This window comes from Vulpes lagopus, chromosome 16 (assembly GCF_018345385.1).
Source record: "Vulpes lagopus strain Blue_001 chromosome 16, ASM1834538v1, whole genome shotgun sequence".
Taxonomy (NCBI): domain Eukaryota; kingdom Metazoa; phylum Chordata; class Mammalia; order Carnivora; family Canidae; genus Vulpes; species Vulpes lagopus.
Window position 1 is genome coordinate 11,072,988 of NC_054839.1, and position 17,624 is coordinate 11,090,611.

Genomic DNA, 17,624 nt, shown 5'->3' on the forward strand with positions numbered 1-17,624 from the left:
ATCACTAGAGAGGTTTTTTTTAATGTTGTATTTTATTATAAATACAGGTTCCTGTTCCAACTTCAGACTTACTAAAACTTTGGGAAAGGGGCCCAGGAGCAGGTATGATGAAACTTTCTGTGTTTCAGGAGCTCAGCAGAGTCTACTCAGTGACCCCAGGCTTCCCTCCATCCATCTTCCTGGGCAGGCTGTGCCCTAGGCTCCTGCCAGCCTCACCTTCCTACCTGGGGGCCCCGGGCCCGCCATCTCCCCCTAGGAATACCACCCCTGCCACCCTTCTGTTTCTTTCCAGGAGACCTTTGCCCTCTCTTCAGGGGTCAGTTCATGGCCAAATCACACACAAGCAGGATTCAATTCTCTCTTTCTGTTCTTCATGACCCTCTGTTCAAGCACTTTCACCTGTCAGTATTTTGTATTCTTATATGTGTATCTTTTTAAAGATTTTTTTTAGAGTTTTTATTGAGATGAAATTCACATAACATAAAATTCACTATTTTTAAAAAATATTTTATTTATTTATTCATGAGAAACAGAGAGAGAGAGAGAGAGACAGAGACAGAGACAGAGACACAGCCAGAGGGAGAAGCAGGCTCTACCCAGAAAGCCCGACAGGGACTTGATCCCGGAGCCCCAGGATCACACCCTGGGCTGAAGGTGGCGCTAAACCATTGAGCCAACCGGGCTGCCCTAAAATTCACTACTTTAAAGTAAAGAACTCAGTAACATTCAGCACTTTCATAATGATGTATGACCACCTCTGTCTAGTTCCAGCACATTTTCATCATCCTGAAAGAAAATCCATGTAGGCTCGGCAGTCACTTCCCAACCGTCATTCCCTGCAGCCCCTGGCAACCACCGTGTCTGGATTCACCCATCCTGGTATTTTATATCATGGAATCAGACAATGTGTGACCTTATGTCTAGCCTCCTTCACTTAGGATGTTTTCTGGGATCATCCATTTGTATCATACATCATGTTATCCTAGGAGCTGTATCACAGCTGTTGTGTAACGAAGTTCCACAGACTGGGAGCTTACACAACAGAGTGTATGGAGGCTGCAAGTCCAGGGCACGGTTGATCTCTCCTGATGGCTCTCTCCTGGACCAGCAGACAGCCGCCTTCTCCCTGTGTCTTTACATGGCCGTCCCTCTGTTCCAACATCACTGCTATCTAACTTTCCTCCTCTTATAAGGACAGTGGTTGGACTGAACTAAGGCTTACTCTGAAGACCTCATTTTAACTTAATCCCCTCTTTAAACACCCTGTCTCCAAATATAGCTACAGTCTGAGGTGCTAGGGGTTTGGGGTTTTTATGAATTCGGCAAGAAGTGGGCACAATTCAGCCCATAACAATCAGTATATCTTGTTTGCAACTTAGGCTTCACACCATTTTCCACATTAGAGTTCTCTGAGCACATGCCCCATCTTCCTTCTAGATTTTGAGCTTGAGGGCAGAGCTCCTATCTGTGTCCTCACAGTGTGGCAAGCTCTGGGTGGATGCTGAGTGCTGTGGCTCTGTCCAGACCCAGTATAGGCAGCTGAGTGTAGGCAGCTGAGTGTCCTCTTCTGTCCTCCATCTGCACCAGTACACAATACGTGTGTCTCCAGTGAACTAATGATCCTTGTAGATCTTGTTGTTGGAGAAGGCAGTTTTTATCTAATACCTGCTTGGAGGGATCCCTGGGTGGCGCAGTGGTTTGGCGCTTGCCTTTGGCCCAGGGCACGATCCTGGAGACCCGGGATCAAATCCCACATCGGGCTCCCGGTGCATGGAGCCTGCTTCTCCCTCTGCCTGTGTCTCTGCCTCTCTCTCTCTCTCTCTCTCTCTCTGTGACTATAATAAAAAATAATAATAATAATAATAATACCTGCTTGGAAACTTTTGTTGTCATTGATTTCTTTCTGATCAAAATAGAGAAAAGAATTGGCTATTTGAGAATTCCCAGAACCAGGCAGACATACTCATTCATGTTCTCTGCATGTGCTGCATTATGGGGGACAAGTTAAAATGTGCTCCCTGTCCTTCAGGAATTTAGTAAGAGAGCAAATAACCAGAATGTAGGACAGAATGTGACCAGCGCACTAAGATACAAACAGAGAAGGCTTTGGGACAGAGGCAGGATCTCAGCTGAGATTTTACGGATGGGTTCGATTTGGGCAGGAAGGTATAAATGTAGTGTCCAGGTGGTAGTAAAAGATTAGGATTGAGGGAAGCTGGGGAGGGTTCAGGGAGCAACAGCAGGACAAGTTGGCGGGGCTCAGGCTGCAAGTACAAGTGGGACTGCACACAGCTGGACAGGACGCAGGGGTGTCCTGAGCATCACCACCTGGGTTAGAGCTCCTGAACTTGCCTCAGGAAGCTCAGTACAGCTTAAGGGTGAAGGTCAGGGCTAGAGCTCCTAGAAAGGAGAGTTCTGATTGGGACTGTAGTTGTTTGGAGGTGGGTAAGGGCTTGAACTCCAGAATCAGACCAGCTCTGCTACTTGTTAGCTGTGTGATTTTGGTCAGGTCAGCTCTGTTGACCTACACCCTCTGTCTCCACTTCTTCATAGGCAGAATGGAAACAAAGGTGCCTAAGTTACAGGTTTCCGCAAGGATTAAATCAGTTAAGATATGTAAAGTGCTTAGAAGTACACCTGACTCTTTGTAAATACTGCAGAAGTGCTGGTCGGGACTATTAGTGACACCAGGTTTGAAGAGGGTGATGATTACCCAAGGAAATACTACTTTTCTTGCAACACTAAAAAGGGTGTGTGTGAGAGAATGGAAATCCAGATGTCAGCCTCCCCTAAACTTAGTTGACTAGATTATCTATTATTTGCTGTTAAGGGTATGTGACTGGGGACCACATAAGCAGGGCTTGTCATTTATGGAAAAATAAAATTTCACAGTGTTTCCATGTGCATCCAGTAATTTGAACATTATGACAAAGCCAGTAAGGCAGGCAAGACAGGCGGTTCTTCCCTGTGAGGCTACGTGAGGTCCCCCAAAGGCTGCCCTGAATCCAGACCTTTTGAGTCCCACTATGTCACATGGCCTGGGAGAAGTTCCAAGGCAAATAAGCCTCTGTTTCCTGTATCTTCTCAGAGCAGGGAACCTCTGGAGATTGATCTTTTGAGCAGAATTAATATTTTTCTATTTATTTCATTGAAAATAACTCTGCTACGGTCCAAATGTTTGTGTGCCCCCAGAATTCTGTAAGTCACCCAGTCCATGTTATTTTTGTTACAACAACCTAAACTGACTCTTGTTTGTTGGGTACCTACATGCATGAAACTCTGTACTGGGGCACTTGACCTGTGTTATCTGAGGGGGTGCCCACTCTACCTCCATGAAGTGCTACTGTGCGACTGGACAGAGAAGGAAACCGAGACTCAGAGTTTCGGTCATTTGCCAGTGTCACTGTCCAGGCTGGTCTGATCTCAAAGCCAGTCCCCACAACAGGCATGCTTCTGCCCATCCTGGGGCCCTGGATAGATGGGTGAAAAGCACTCCCAGAACTCAGCATAGCTGAGTTCTAAGTAAGGGAATGTTTTCTGCACAGGTTTTTATTCTAAAGATAGCAAAAGGAGACCACTTGGAGAATGTTTGGCCTTTGAAAATCATACTTTGAAATAGGCATCGTGTCTCAGAAGAGCCCTCACTAGCAAGACAAGCTCTAAAATGGGTCAGAAATGGGAGTAAAAGGGGTGCCTGGGTGGCTCGGTTGGTTAAGCATTTTGCCGTTGGCTCAGGTGCTGGGATTGAGCCCCGTGTTGGGTTCCTGCTCAGTAGGGAGCCTGCTTCTCCCTCTTTCCCTGCTTGTGCTCTCTCTCACAGTCTCAAATAAAATCTTTAAAAAAAATTTTTTTTTAAAGAAATGGGAGTAATGAAGCAAAATATGGGTCTTACCTCTCAGTAACAATCAGAAATAAGCAATTCTCTGGGGAAGTTTGTAACTAATATAGAACTTTTGCTTATATGAGAAAATAACAAAAGAGAAATACAAAGCAGAGTTCAGGAAGGTTAGATAGTTAATGATAAGCCCAAGAAAGTTTAGATCATTAATGGCGAGTTAATAAGAAATGTAACTTGAAATACTGAAACAGTTTAAAATGTTCCAGGAATATTACTGTTTAACAAGACAGGTGAGTAGGCCAAGAGCTTATCCTATGGCTGCAGAGTCAGAAGTCAGGGACTGGGCAAATGAGACAGTGTGTGACTGTTGGGTGTTCTAGGGGCATTGTGATCAAATGATTCCCATAGTCGTAAGCCCTGGAGGAGATGGGGTGGGGGTGCAGCCTGGGCTGTCAGAGACATTCTGGATATCAGAGATTTCCCCCACATGTACATCAGTCTTGTTAGCTCACATGTCCTAGTGCTTTAGAAAACAACTGCACTATATTTGAGGACAACGTGTCCTAGAAACTTACACACAACTTGGACAAGAATCTAGGAAAACAGAGATTATGTGAAGATATGGAATCGTCTATAACAAAACAAAACAAAAAAACCCAGGCAAGTCAAAAGCATCGAATTAGATCAAGTGATGATGGTAGAGTTTCGGGTCCTTAACTGGGGGAGCAAGAGGGGTCATTAGGTGAGAACAGTAGAAATAGGCATTTGTCCAACAGGCATTGTGTGCCTGAGGCCAAACCAGGTGCTCCGTGTCCTTATCCAGTCTTCTCAGGGCCTGGCTGAGGAAGAGGTTTTTCACCCAGCTGGGATATGGGTAACCTTGGTGGGGGTGGAACTTCACCCCAGAGCAATTCTGTCTTGTTTCTGGATGTAGATTTGAGTTAAGCTCCCCTGGGTAAAAGCTAGGAAAAGAGAATATAGAGATTTCTCAGCCGTCTTCATTGAAATTGGAGCAGAGAGGAATGGATAAATCAGTTTGGCAAAGATAAGGCCTAACTTTTATGGAGTCTTAACCTATTACAGAGGTGCCTGGGTGGCTTAGTTGATTTTGCATCTGACTCTTGGTCTCGGCTCAGGTCGTGATCTCAGGGTGGTGGGATCGAGCCCCGCATCAGGCTCCACACTCAGTGCAGAGTCTGCTTTTGTTTTTGTCCTTATTAAGTTGTGTGAGTTTTTAAAAAATATTTTATATATTAACCCCTTATCAGATAGATGGTTTGCAAATATTTTGTTCCATTCAATAGATTGGCTTTTCATTCTGTTAATTATTTCTTTTGTTGTACAGAAGCTCTTTAGTTTAATGCTTTCTCACTGATTTTGTTTTTGTTGCTTGTGCTTTTGGTGTCACACCTAAAAAATTGTTGCCAAGACCAATGTCAAGGAGCTTTACCCCTGTATTTTCTTGTAGTGATTTATTTATTTATTTTAAAAGGTTTTTAAAATTTATTCATGAGAGACACAGAAAGAGAGAGAGGCAGAGGGAGAAGCAGGCTCCATGTGGGGAACCCCATGTGGGACTTGATCCTGGGACTCCAGGATCACGCCCTGGGCGTGAAGGCAGGCGCTAAACCACTGAGCCACCCAGGGATCCCCTCTTGTAGGAATTTAATTTTTTTTTTCTTGTAGGAATTTAAGTTTCAAGTTTTATTTTAAATTTCTAATCCATTTCAAGTTAATTCTTGTGTGTGATGTAAGATGAGTATTCAATTGTATTTTTCTGCATGCAGCTGTTCAGTTTTCATGATACCATTCATTAAAGAAACTGTCCTGGGCAGCCCTGGTGGCGCAGCGGTTTGGCGCCGCCTGCAGCCTGGGGTGTGATCCTGGAAACCCGAGATCGAGTCCCACGTCGGGCTCCCTGCATGAGCCTGCTTCTCCCTCTGCCTGTGTCTCTGCCTCTCTCTCTCTGTGTCTATGAATAAATAAATAAAATCTTTAAAAAAAAAAAAAAAAGAAACTGTCCTTTTCCCATTGTGTATTCTTGGCTCCACATTAGTTGACCATATATGCTGAGATTTATTTCTGGGCTCCCAATTCTGTTCCATTGTCCTTGTATTTATGTTTATGCCACTACCATACTGTTTTAATTACTATTGCTTTGTAGTATAGATTTAAATCAGGAAGTACGATGCCTGCAGCTTTGTTCCTTCTCAGGACTGCTTTGTCTGTTTGGGAACTTTTGTGGTTTCATACAAGTTTTTTTTTTAAGATTTTTTTTTTAAGATTTTATTTATTCATGAGAGACAGAGAGAATGGCAGAGACACAGGCAGAGGGAGAAGCAGGCTCCATGCAGGGAGCCTGATGTGGGACTCGATCCTGAGTCTCCAGGATCACGCCCTGGGCTAAAGGCAGTGCTAAACTGCTGAGCCACCTGGGCTGCCCTCTTTCATTCTATTTAATGTGGTGTATCATATTTGTTGATTTGTGTATAACAAACCATCCTTGCATCCCAGGGATAAATTCCACTTGATTATCATGTGTGATCTTTTTAATGTGCTATTACATTCCATTTGCTAGTATTTTGTTAAGAATTTTTGCATCTGGGAGCCCCGTTGGCTTAGCAGTTTAGCACTTGCCTTTGGCCCAGGCATGATCCTGGAGACCCGGAATCAAGTCCTACATCGAGCTCCCTGCATGGAGCCTGCTTCTCCCTCTGCCTGTGTCTCTGCCTCTCTCTCCTTCTGTGTCTCTCATGAATAAATAAATAAATTCTTTTAAAAAAATTTGCATCTGTATTCATCAGGAATATGAGTCTGTAGTCTTCTAGTGGTGTTGTTATTTGGCTTTGGTATCAGGATAATATTGAACTTGTAAAATGAATTTGGGAGTGTTCCCATCTCTACCATTTTTTGGCTGAATTTGAGAAGGATTGGTATTAATTCTCCTTTAAATGTTTTGTAGAATTCAGTAAAACCATATGGTCCTGGGATTTTCTTTATTAAGAGGTTGTTTTTTTTTTTTTTTTTAAGATTTTATTTATTTATTCATGAGAGACAGAGAGAGAGGGACACAGGCAGAGGGGGAAGCAGGCTCCATGCAGGGAGCCTGATGCGGGACTCGGTCCCAGACCCCAGTATCATGCCCTGAGCCAAAGGTAGATGCTCAACTGCTGAGCCACCCAGGAGTCCCTGGGAGGTTTTTGATTACTGATTTAATCTCCTTGTTATTGGTCTGTTCACGGTATCAATTGTAATGTCTCCTCTTTTATCTATGATTTTATTTGCTTGAGTCTTTTTGTCTTAGTCTAGCTAAAGTTTTCTCAGTTTTACCTTTTAAAAAACCCAGCTCTACTAAGAAGCTACTAAGCTTCATTGATATCTTCTATTATTTTTTTTTACCTCTATTTATTTCTGCTCTGATCTTTGTTATTCCCTCCTTCTGCAAACTTTAGGCGTAATTTGTTCTTTTCCTACTTCCTGGATGTCTGTCTTCTACTCTGTTAACATATATGTCTTAAAAATGTAATGCACAGGGGCACCTGGATGGCTCAGTTGGTTATGCCTCTTGATTTAGGCTTAGGTCACAGTCTCAGGATCCTGGGATCGAGCCCTGTGTCAGACTCCCTGCTCAGTGAGGAGTCTGCTTGTCCTCTTCCCTCTCCCTCTCCCCCTACCCACAGATGTGCATGTATGCTCACTCTCTCAAAATCTTTTTGAAAAATTGTAATGCACATTTTTAAAAAAGATTTATTTTTATAGAGAGAGTGCAAGCTGGGGAAGGGACAGAGGGAGAGAGAGTCCCCAGCAGACTCCTCACTGAGTACAGAGGCCGATAGAGGGCTCAGTCTCAAGACCCTGAGATCATGACTTGAGCCAAAATCAAAAGGCTTAACTGACTGAGCCACCCAGGCTCCCTATAGTGCACAATTGATGAAAGTGTAACACATCAGGAATGTGTAGAGTTCATGTAGCCTGATGGATTTCCTACTAGGAACATACCATGTAAGCAGCATCTAGATCAGGTGCCCTCATGTCTTTCCTCAGTGGCAGCTACTGTCCTGACATCCAGCCCCAGAGACTAGTCTGGCTGTTATGTTACTCATGTTCATATAAATACAGTCACACAGTTTGTGCTGTTTCTCCCTGACTTCTATCACTCGGCATTGCTGGTGAGATTCATCTGTGGTGCTACACGTGGTTGGCCATTCATTCCCACTGCTGTTCGTCCCTACAGTGTACCCCACTTTATTAGCCCATTTTACCGGAGGTAGTCATCTGGGTAGGAACTACTTTTGGGCCATTACAAATGGAGCTGATCAGAAATGCTTGTCGCTTTTTGCACACTTGTGTTGACATTTCTATGGAGCATCTGCCTGGAGTGGATGGCAGGGTCATGGGGGAGGCACAAGCCCAGCTTCCATAGATACTGTCAAGCAGCTTTCCACTGGGGTTGCCCTAAATAATTTTTTAAAACAGAAATCTTACCATGTCACTTCCTAGGTTTAATACGTTTAGTTACCGCCATCACATAGGGCTGAAAGTTAGGTCTCTAGTAACCTGGGCCCAGCCTCCCTCCTTTGCCTCTCCCCTGTGGTCCTAGCCTTACACGCACACTCTACCCCCAGGCATGGCCAGGCCATCCCCCCTGCCCTGACTACCCATTTGTCCCCTAACCATCCCCTGACTTGTGCCCACCTCTGCTGTTCAGATAGTCATCCTTCAGGACACATGGTGCCCTGGTGCCCCAGGCATGTCTCATTGGCCTCCCCACAGTTGTTTTGTAGTCATCTTTTAATTCTTAGCCCATGGGGAGGAGGTATAGTCCATCTGGGCTGCATCAGTCTTGCTTCTTCTATGAGCTAGAGACCAGCTCTCTGAAGAACGGTCTTTATTCTAGAATGGGAACAATAGGAGGGAGGGCGAAATTTCCTAACTCAAAAATAGTTGAAATTGTTGTTCTAGGAATATAATGCCAAGTTTGCGTGAATGTTGAAGGATCTGCTCCTTTGGGCCACTGTGGTGCCGGGGGTCCCCCCTGCCTGCTGCCTCTGCGCCGTGGTCATGCTGGATAGCAGGGCCCAGGTGTCCTGGTTGGAGGGCCCATTCGAAGGACTGGTGGAGGGGTATCCGGGGAGCTCAGTCGGTTTAGCATCTGCCTGCAGCTCAAGTCATGATCTCAGGGTCCTGGGATCGAGCCCTACATGGGGCTCCCTGCTCAGCGGAGAGTCTGCTGCTCCTTCTCTACCCGCCCCTCCCCTGCTCATGTTCTTTCTCTCTAATAAATAAATAAAATCTTTTTTTAAAAAATCCAAAACAAAGGACTGGTAGGAAATGACATATCCACTTCAACCAGGACTCTCCTTGACCCCTTAGTTTGTGGCTTGTGAAGCAGGGCCTTGGGGAGTTGGGGGGGGGGTTGTTTGTTTCCTCTCTGGGGAGACCCCTGAGATACCATGTGACACCTGTTACCTCAGCCTCAACTGGGGGAGGAGCTGCTAACCACAGACTGTCCCAGGATGGGGGAAGGTGGACGAGAGAGACCTTATTTTCTTGTCTTTGTTGTTTATATATATGACATGTTTCTTTGGGTTTTTAAATATATATATAAGAAAGCCATTTGGGGCAAGAAAAATGACAAAGTTCCTCCAGAAAACTAAAATTCTTGGGCTATTTGATTAGAAAAATGTTTGAATAAACACAATGGTAGCTCCCTGAATCCTTCTGTTTATCATGATTGAAAGAACATTAAGAAACCTAAAAAAAAAGTCTAGTAATGGAAAAAACTAAGCTACTGTGTTTTTGAAATGTTTGAAAAAGTGTTTAAACTGAATACAGCAGCATCTATTCTCTGATAACCACAAAGTAGCAACGAGGGATTTTTAGGTTCTCACTGGATTTTGCGCTTCCAGGAATAGACTCTATGTTAGCTTTTAAGTGCTTTTTAAAAGCCAAGTATAGACTAACTTGTGCTTTTTAGTAATATTTAGAGTCCTGGGATCCACCCCCGAACACTAGAGAGGCCAGAGCATCATGAACCCTGAGAAAGAATGGTGTGTTCAGCCTCAGAGCTGCTGGCCGCTGGCCCTAATGGTACCGTAGCTTTTAAAGTGGGATTAAAAAAATTTTTCTGGTGGGGGTTTCGTATATGAAAGGATTGGATTCAGTTAGTTCAGTGCATCCAGTTCCCCTGAAACCCCTCCAACACAACATGTTTTTCTAGTAGTTTTTGGACCCAAAGAATCCTGGCTGCTGTTGGCAGACAGCGGCCTGCTGTGTGTTTTAGGACTCAGGAATGTGAGTGAAGGATCTACTTTAGGTAAAGTATTTAAAAGCATGTTCATAACACAGCCTTCATTTCATCCCCACTTCTTTCTTGTAATTCAGAGTTTTAGCTGTTCTCTTAACTGTTTTAATTGAGTTGAACTGAGGGTAATGAGAAAAGCATTGGAAGGATTTGAATGCTTGGGGGACAGATAATTAATCAAAAACCCCATTAGGCTTAATTTTCTGTGCTTTTGTTTTTTCAAAAGCTTTAAAAAAAATGGTTAAAAATGGAGAATCATGTGTCACATGTGCATGTGGGGTGATTCTTCTGATGAGAGGCAGTGTCTGTCTGGTTTGCCTTCCTCGCCCTTGCCTGTCCAACGACCTCCAGGTAACCAGTATCTTTGCAGAGAATTTAAACTGTCTTTTTTTTTTTAATTTTTATTTATTTATGATAGACACAGAGAGAGAGAGAGAGATGCAGAGACACAGGCAGAGGGAGAAGCAGGCTCCATGCACCGGGAGCCCAATGTGGGATTCGATCCCGGGTCTCCAGGATCGCGCCCTGGGCCAAAGGCAGGCGCCAAACCGCTGCGCCACCCAGGGATCCCTAAACTGTGTTTATCAATAGTTTTAGCAAAAGGTAATTCTGCAGGTAAATCTGTTACCGAAAGAAATGAGTCCTGAAGTCCAGAGCCCCCGGAAATGGAGTTTGGATTATTGCTGACTTGCTGTGGGCTGGCCGTGCCAACCAGTAGCAGAGCCCTGGGTGGGGAGCACAGTCCTGGCCCTAGTGTAGCGTGGGTTATCAGGTTAGCACCAGACCAGTGGGTGGGAGCCACGTGTTGGTGGTCCCTGAGTAATGCTCAGGGTGCCTTTTGTAGCATAGATGGCGTGCTGGAGCTTTGTCGTTGTACTTGGTTGTCATGTTCCAGGGTCTTTTCTCTAACTTGTTCTGCCCCATGTCGTTGGGAGGCCTTTGACTGGCTCTTCTGCAGACCCTGGTCCAGGAGCAGCCAAGTCCAAGATGCCTGCATCTCTCACTCCCAATCACTGTGGCCTTGCCCCGTTTGGCTGGGTGAGGCAGGTGTCTCTGACCATCAGCCGGGGCTTGGCTTTGACCTCTTACTTCTCGGCTCTCTGTCCAGTGCTCCTTCTGGGAGGCTTCTTCCCCCTAAGCTATGCAATATTATATTAAATATAGGGAGCAGGGTTCAGGAGCCCTCACCTGCATTTGTAACATTATTCACTTTTGGGTAGGCCTGACTTCGGCGGGTTGTTTAAACACACGTGTGTTCTCTTCTTGGAATTGTTAGCAAACCACCTAAAGGAATGGTTTTCTGACATTTTGTAATAGTGCTTTTGTGTTACTTCAGACTTAAATTTAAGTGTATTTCCAGGCTCCCCATTTCTCACCTTAGAAAGCAGAACAGCTGAATAAAAACCACTTTTGTTAAGATAGCCTTAAAATGTTTCTGAAAAACAAAACCTTTTATTTTTTATTTTTTTTTAATGATTTTATTTATTTACTCATGAAAGACACACAGAGAGAGGCAGACACAGGCAGAGGGAGAAGCAGTCTCCTCAGGAGCCCGATGCGGGACTCGATCCTGGGACCCCGGAATCACACCCTAGGCTGAAGGCAGGCGCTCAACTGCTGAGCCACCCGGGCTGCCCCAAAACAAAACCTTTTAGATGGCGCACTGAGGGATAGTCATTCCCATTCCCTCTGTTGCTTTTGGCTCGAGTTGCCACCAAGAAAAACAAAGACCCTCGGGGGGATACAAGGTGGGTGGGGGTCACCTGCCTCTAACCAGACCGCTTGGCCCTGTGTTGCTATGCCCTGCAGACGGATGTCGGGTTGGGACACAACGCACATTCTTGGCTTTTTCTCCTTGATCGGAGGGCTTGTGCCAGGCAGAATGAACATATTTTGAGCAAGTGCCAGCATGTCAGTTAATAGCTGCACTCTCCTCTAGCAGGCTTGCAAATACCCTCTTAAGGGCAAATCATTTGCTGTATTTCCTAGTAGCCAAGTGTGAGAAACCTCTGCTTGGTCAGTGGCAGTGCGGACAGGCCCTGGGTGGGTAATGACAGCTTGTGAGATCCAAATCTCAGTAGCCATGCCCAGAGCTCATGGCACCTACAGCCCCACCTCTGAGGGCTGCTTCACCTGCCACGAGCCCAGAGAACAGATCCAAAGTTCCAGAAAGTAACTAAGTTTAAGGGAGGCCACCACAAATCCTAAATAAAAGATGGGAAGGTTTTGCTGTTGATTGGGGACTGAAGCATCATGAACTCAAATAAGAATATAAACCTGTAATAGTAATTATAGACTGAGAGGCCAGCCAGTTGTGTTCCCTCTATGATCTCAGCCTTTTTCTTTAGATCAGTTTTCTTTGAGATAAAATTTTACAGACAAGAAAATTCACACCTGGAAAGTCGAACCCTCTGGTAGATCATTCTGAAAAATATATATACCTCCATCCTGTATTCCAAGGAAGTTCTGCTGGGAATGGAGTTTTGCTTCTCTGAGCAAGCCAGTCACAGACAAGACAAGACCTCTTGTCTTTGCTCTGAGTCTCTCACGGACTCCCACACATTGTGGGACCCTGGGGTTTTGTGCTCCTGGAACATCAAGAATGCTGTGCCTCTGTGGCTGCGTGGATCTCCTCTGTTCACTAGTGTCCCATCAGACTTCACTTAACACAAGTTCAAAGATAAAAGTATTAAGAATTCCAGGATGGTGGCAGCTTCTGAGCGCGATTCCATGGTGCACGCCTGGAAGGCTGCAGTGATGTATGCTCAGTGCTCAGCAAACACCTGTGGGTGCCTTCTGGGTGAGGACATCAATGGAGCCCAGTGTGGAGCCATGGTCCGAGCCACTGGCCGCCTGGGCCCCCTGGAGGCAGGAAGGTATCCCTGTTCTGCAGTTTAGGGCAAGAAGCAATGAGAGGAGTGTCTCCTCTCAGAGCTGGGTGAGAGCTTTCACCCAGTAAAAGCTGGGTGACAGCAAACACATCTGCTCTGTTGGCTATAACTGGGTAAGTCACTCTGTCTCAGTTTCTCCATCTGTAAAATGGGAGAAGCTAGAGACTAAGGAGATCTCCCACTGAGTGTTAACTTGCATGGGGAAGACGTAAATGCCATCCCATTGTGGAGGCCTGTTGTCCCCTCTGAGCCACAGGTGGGCCCCCTGTGGGGATGAGCCTCAGCACCTTGTCCGTGAGCAAGCCCGCGCTGGCACCAGTGCTCTCCCTCCACCTCCAGCAGCACATGGTCTCTGGTGGGCTTGGCCAGGCCTCTCCTGAGTGTTCAGTGCCTCCTCCCAGAGCCTGGTGGGGGGGTGGGGTTGGGGGGCTGTTACTCCAGGCTGTGGCCCCGGCAGGCCCGGCCCGTTCACCATCCAGCCTGTTTCCATCGAGCCCTTTCCCTGACTGGGTGTTCGGGGAGTTTACAGCTGTTCTTTGCAGACTTTCAGAGTAGGCCTGGGGGTGTGTGGGGATGGTCCTATCTCCCTTGTTGGTCACTTTGTTTTAAAGATGGTAAAAGAATTGCCTTAAATGGGCAGCCTGGGTGGCTCAGCGGTTTAGCGCTGCCTTCAGCCCAGGGTGTGATCCTGGAGACCGGGATCAAGTCCTGCGTCGGTCTCCCTGCATGGAGCCTGCTTATCTCTCTGCCTCTCTCTGTCTCTCATGAATAAATAAATAAAATCTTTTTTTTTTTAATTCATAAAGACAGAGAGAGAGAGAGAGAGAGAGAGAGGCAGAGACACAGGCAGAGGGAGAAGCAGGCACCATGCAGAGACCTGACATGGACTGGATCTAGGGTCTCCAGGATCACGCCCTAGGCTGCAGGCGGCGCTAAACCACTGCGCCACTGGGGCTGCCCTAAATAAATAAAATCTTTAAAAAAAAAAAAAAAAAAGAATTGCCTTAAAGGTGGTATGACATTAAAACATTCCTTTGTAAAATGTCCGGCACGGCCAAAGAGTGAAAACCCATGGGATGGTGGCTGAGACAGCGTTCAGAGGCCCCAGTGTGGCATCAGGGCCCATAAAGCCCCTGTTTGTTGCATGGCCGTGAAGGGATAGGGCAGGCAGGAGGGGACAGCTGTGAACCGAGACCCTCACTTCATGAGTTCAAAGGCACTGCAGTTTTGTCGGAGCCGCTTGGTTAATGTAAGAAAGGTGTTTTGCCGTAACAGTTTCTGGGGTATTCAGTGGGGTGGGCGAGGGTCGGCGGGCAGGAAGCCCTGTCGCTGCTGTTAAGAAAGCAGCAGGCAGCACGGCGACAGTATCAAAGCGCCCACAGGATGCAGCCGAGCCCCCCTGCCCCCCGCCCCGGGGGCCACTTGAGGGGAGCCTGACAGGGCCTCACGGCGCTGCGGGCTCGGGCCCAGCTCCCGCGCAGGGTTCAAGGGATTTTGTTTTTTCACCTGTTTCCTACAGCTCTGAGAAACTTGTGAAGATCAATGGATAACTGTATGGGACACTCGGGCGTTGTCTCCAGGGAAAGTAGCGGCCAGCAGGGCGGGAGAAGCAGCCCCGGGACTGAGCTGGGGGCTGGGAGGGGGGTGGGGGGGCTCTCTGTGGAGCAGGACCGGTCCGGAGTGCAGGCAGGCCCACAGCCCCCTGGCTTCCGGCCGAGATCTGGCCCCACGGGTCAGGCCTGCCGGAGGCTCCTGCACACGCCCGCGGCCCCGCGGCCCGGAGCCCACGGGCCCAGAGCGCAAGGCCACGCGCATCCTGCACCCCTTACGGCAGGCAGTGGCCATTGCTGGTGGCCAAGAAAACAGACAACTGCCATTCCCTGGATCGTTACACTTTAATCCACGCGGGATGAGTATTCTCTGGAGGTGCCTTTCTTTAAAGGTTGTCTTCATGTTAGAAAATGATGTCCATTTAAGTCCCTTTGTGGATAAGTTTAAGAAGAGCTCAGTATTAGCCCCTTTCTTGTTGGGCTCACCTGGTCTGCATGTGTTCCCGAATAGGTCCTCAGCACGCACAGTAGTCGCTGTGTATGAACTAGCATCATAAACCCTTCAGCTGAACCCTGCCTTGTACACTCTTACCACCAGGTGGCTAAGAAAAAAAAAATTAAGCAGGAAAAATTCAACAATTATAGGAATGACTTGTAATCACTTTCAATTTCTGCTTCAGCGATGAAATATGAAACCATAGACGGGTTGCGCCTGCAGACCAGAACTGCTGAGTAAGTGACAGGCATCTCCTGCAGCGCCAGGCCGAGCAGCACATCCAGGACTGGCTTTGTTTTCTTAAACACCGACGATACTCAAGTAGCCACATTTTGCTGAAGTAAAACTTTTCGAGACTCTCTGAGCCTGTCCCCCGCTCCCTGCAGACCCCCGGCTGTCCACACCACTCCCAAACAGTTGGGTTTGGGACAGGGGTTCAGTTTGGGGGCTCTTCGATTCCCAAGTGGAAGGTGCCGAGACCCTGGTGCAGCAACAGCCTCCACTCAGGCCTGTGCGCATTGATCACATCGTTGGAGGAGATGGCACTTGGGGTCATTCAGAGCCGCCTTTTCTACCTGAGAGTGACATATACCACGTTGAATGTTAGTCTCCCTGCTTCTCTCTCATTGCTTTTGTAGGGAAATCCATGCCTGGGGGATGGTGACCTAACAGGCAGAAAACACTGTGAGACTTTTTCTCCTAGACTGCATTTGTTAGAGGAAGGTCAGGCACCAGAACCCCCTGCCCCCACATGACTGTGGTGTTTAAAGAGTGGTGGGTCTTATCCCAACAATACAGACCCCCCCCTCCAGTTCACTGGCCTGCACTTCCTGTGGCGTGCAGTTTCTCCTGTGCATTCAGTTTCCCTTCCATTCTCTAAGTTATTAACTTTGACAAGTCACCTCTTGGTTGTACATGATTTTATTCACAATTTGTTTTTCTGATTCAAAGTGAACATGAGTGCCTTTATCCTCTAATGGGAATTAATTGCTTGTTTCAGTGCTTAACTCTGATCCTTTCTCAATCCCCACAGGGATGAGTTTCTTCCTGCAGGATCTCTGTTTGTTCAAAACACAATCAGAAAGGTAATGATGTTTTTCTTATGAAAGGAGCCAGAAATGCAAAATGTTAATTCTTTTCTTACATAAGTAGTAAAGAATACAACTCAATAGATGAAATGTAGACTATTAAAATTTGGTCATTTTGGCAGGCTGCATTATTACCTAGAAAAGAAGTTTAATTTTTATTGTCAAGTTTTCTTTCACAAGAAGAACTTGTCTTCTGTGGAAGAAAGCTGCTGGAATGATTCTCCACAGAGTTAATCTGTGGTCTACCCACAATCGTTTCTATGTAATAGTACCTTCCCAGGTATCCTTGGCTCTGAAAAATCATTAAGGCCCAACCAGTAATTGATATGGCATGATTCCCTCTCCCATTTATTATGCAGAATATTCATTTTTTAGGAGGCTTCATTGAAAAGTATATAAGCTAGTAGTAGTATAGTAGTAGATATTTTTATCATTTTAATATTCCTGCTGAGGATTGATGCAAAAATTCTAAACAAGATATTAGCAAACAGAATTCAACACATTACAAGAATTATGTACCATGACAAAGTGGACTTTCTCTCAGGAATGCAAGGGTGGTTCGACATAAGAAAATCAATGTAATACACATTAACAAAATGAAGGAAAAAAAGTTTGACAAAATTCAGCACCAGTTTGTGGTGAAAACACTTAAACTAGGAATAGAACGAAACTACCTCAACATGATAGAGGCCATATATGAAAAACCCCAAACTAACCTCATTCTCAAAAATAAAAGACAATGTTTTTCCTTTAAGAATAGAAATTAGATAAGGATGCTATTAAACATAGTATCAGAAGTCCTACCTGAAACAATCAGGCAAATAAAAGTAATGAGAGAGATCCAAATTAGAAAGGAAGAGGGATCCCTGGGTGGCGCAGCGGTTTGGCGCCTGCCTTTGGCCCAGGGCGCGATCCTGGAGACCCGGGATCGAATCCCACATCGGGCTCCCGGTGCATGGAGCCTGCTTCTCCCTCTGCCTGTGTCTCTGCCCCTCTCTCTCTCTCTCTCTCTCTCTGTGACTATCATAAGTAAATAAAAATTTAAAAAAAAAGAAAGGAAGAAGTAAAAATAATTATCACTGCTTATGTTATCTTATATGCAGAAAGCTCTAAGATTTCTATAAGAAAACTGTTAGAACTAATAAATGAATTCATCAAAGCTGCAGGATACAAAATCAGTGCACAAAAAGTCAGTTGCATTTTTATATATTAACAATGGAAAATCTGAAAATATAAAAACTAATTCCTCCTCTTACAGTAACATCAAAAATAATAAAATACCTAGGAATAAACATAACCACGGAGGTGAAAGACTTACACACTGAAAATTACCAACATGTTGCTTAAAAACATTAAAGACAAATAAATGGAAAGAAAGCTCATGTCCATGGATTGGAAGACTATTGTTAGGATGCTAACACTACCCACAGTGATCTACAGGTTTAAGGTAGCTCTTA

The 17,624-nt window shown here is 45.7% G+C and overlaps 1 protein-coding gene across 5 annotated transcripts in view; it reads left to right on the top strand.

The window, feature by feature from the left end:
* Nucleotides 1-17,624, top strand: part of GGACT (gamma-glutamylamine cyclotransferase) — a 43,262-nt gene that overhangs the window by 13,158 nt on the left and 12,480 nt on the right. The window contains exon 3 of one of the 5 annotated variants that reach the window (XM_041731153.1): nucleotides 16,113-16,164. The exons of the other annotated variants lie outside the window; for them this stretch is intronic. The gene's annotated coding sequence lies outside the window, so the exon portion shown is untranslated. The remainder of the gene's footprint in view (nucleotides 1-16,112; nucleotides 16,165-17,624) is intronic. 5 annotated transcript variants of the gene reach the window in all.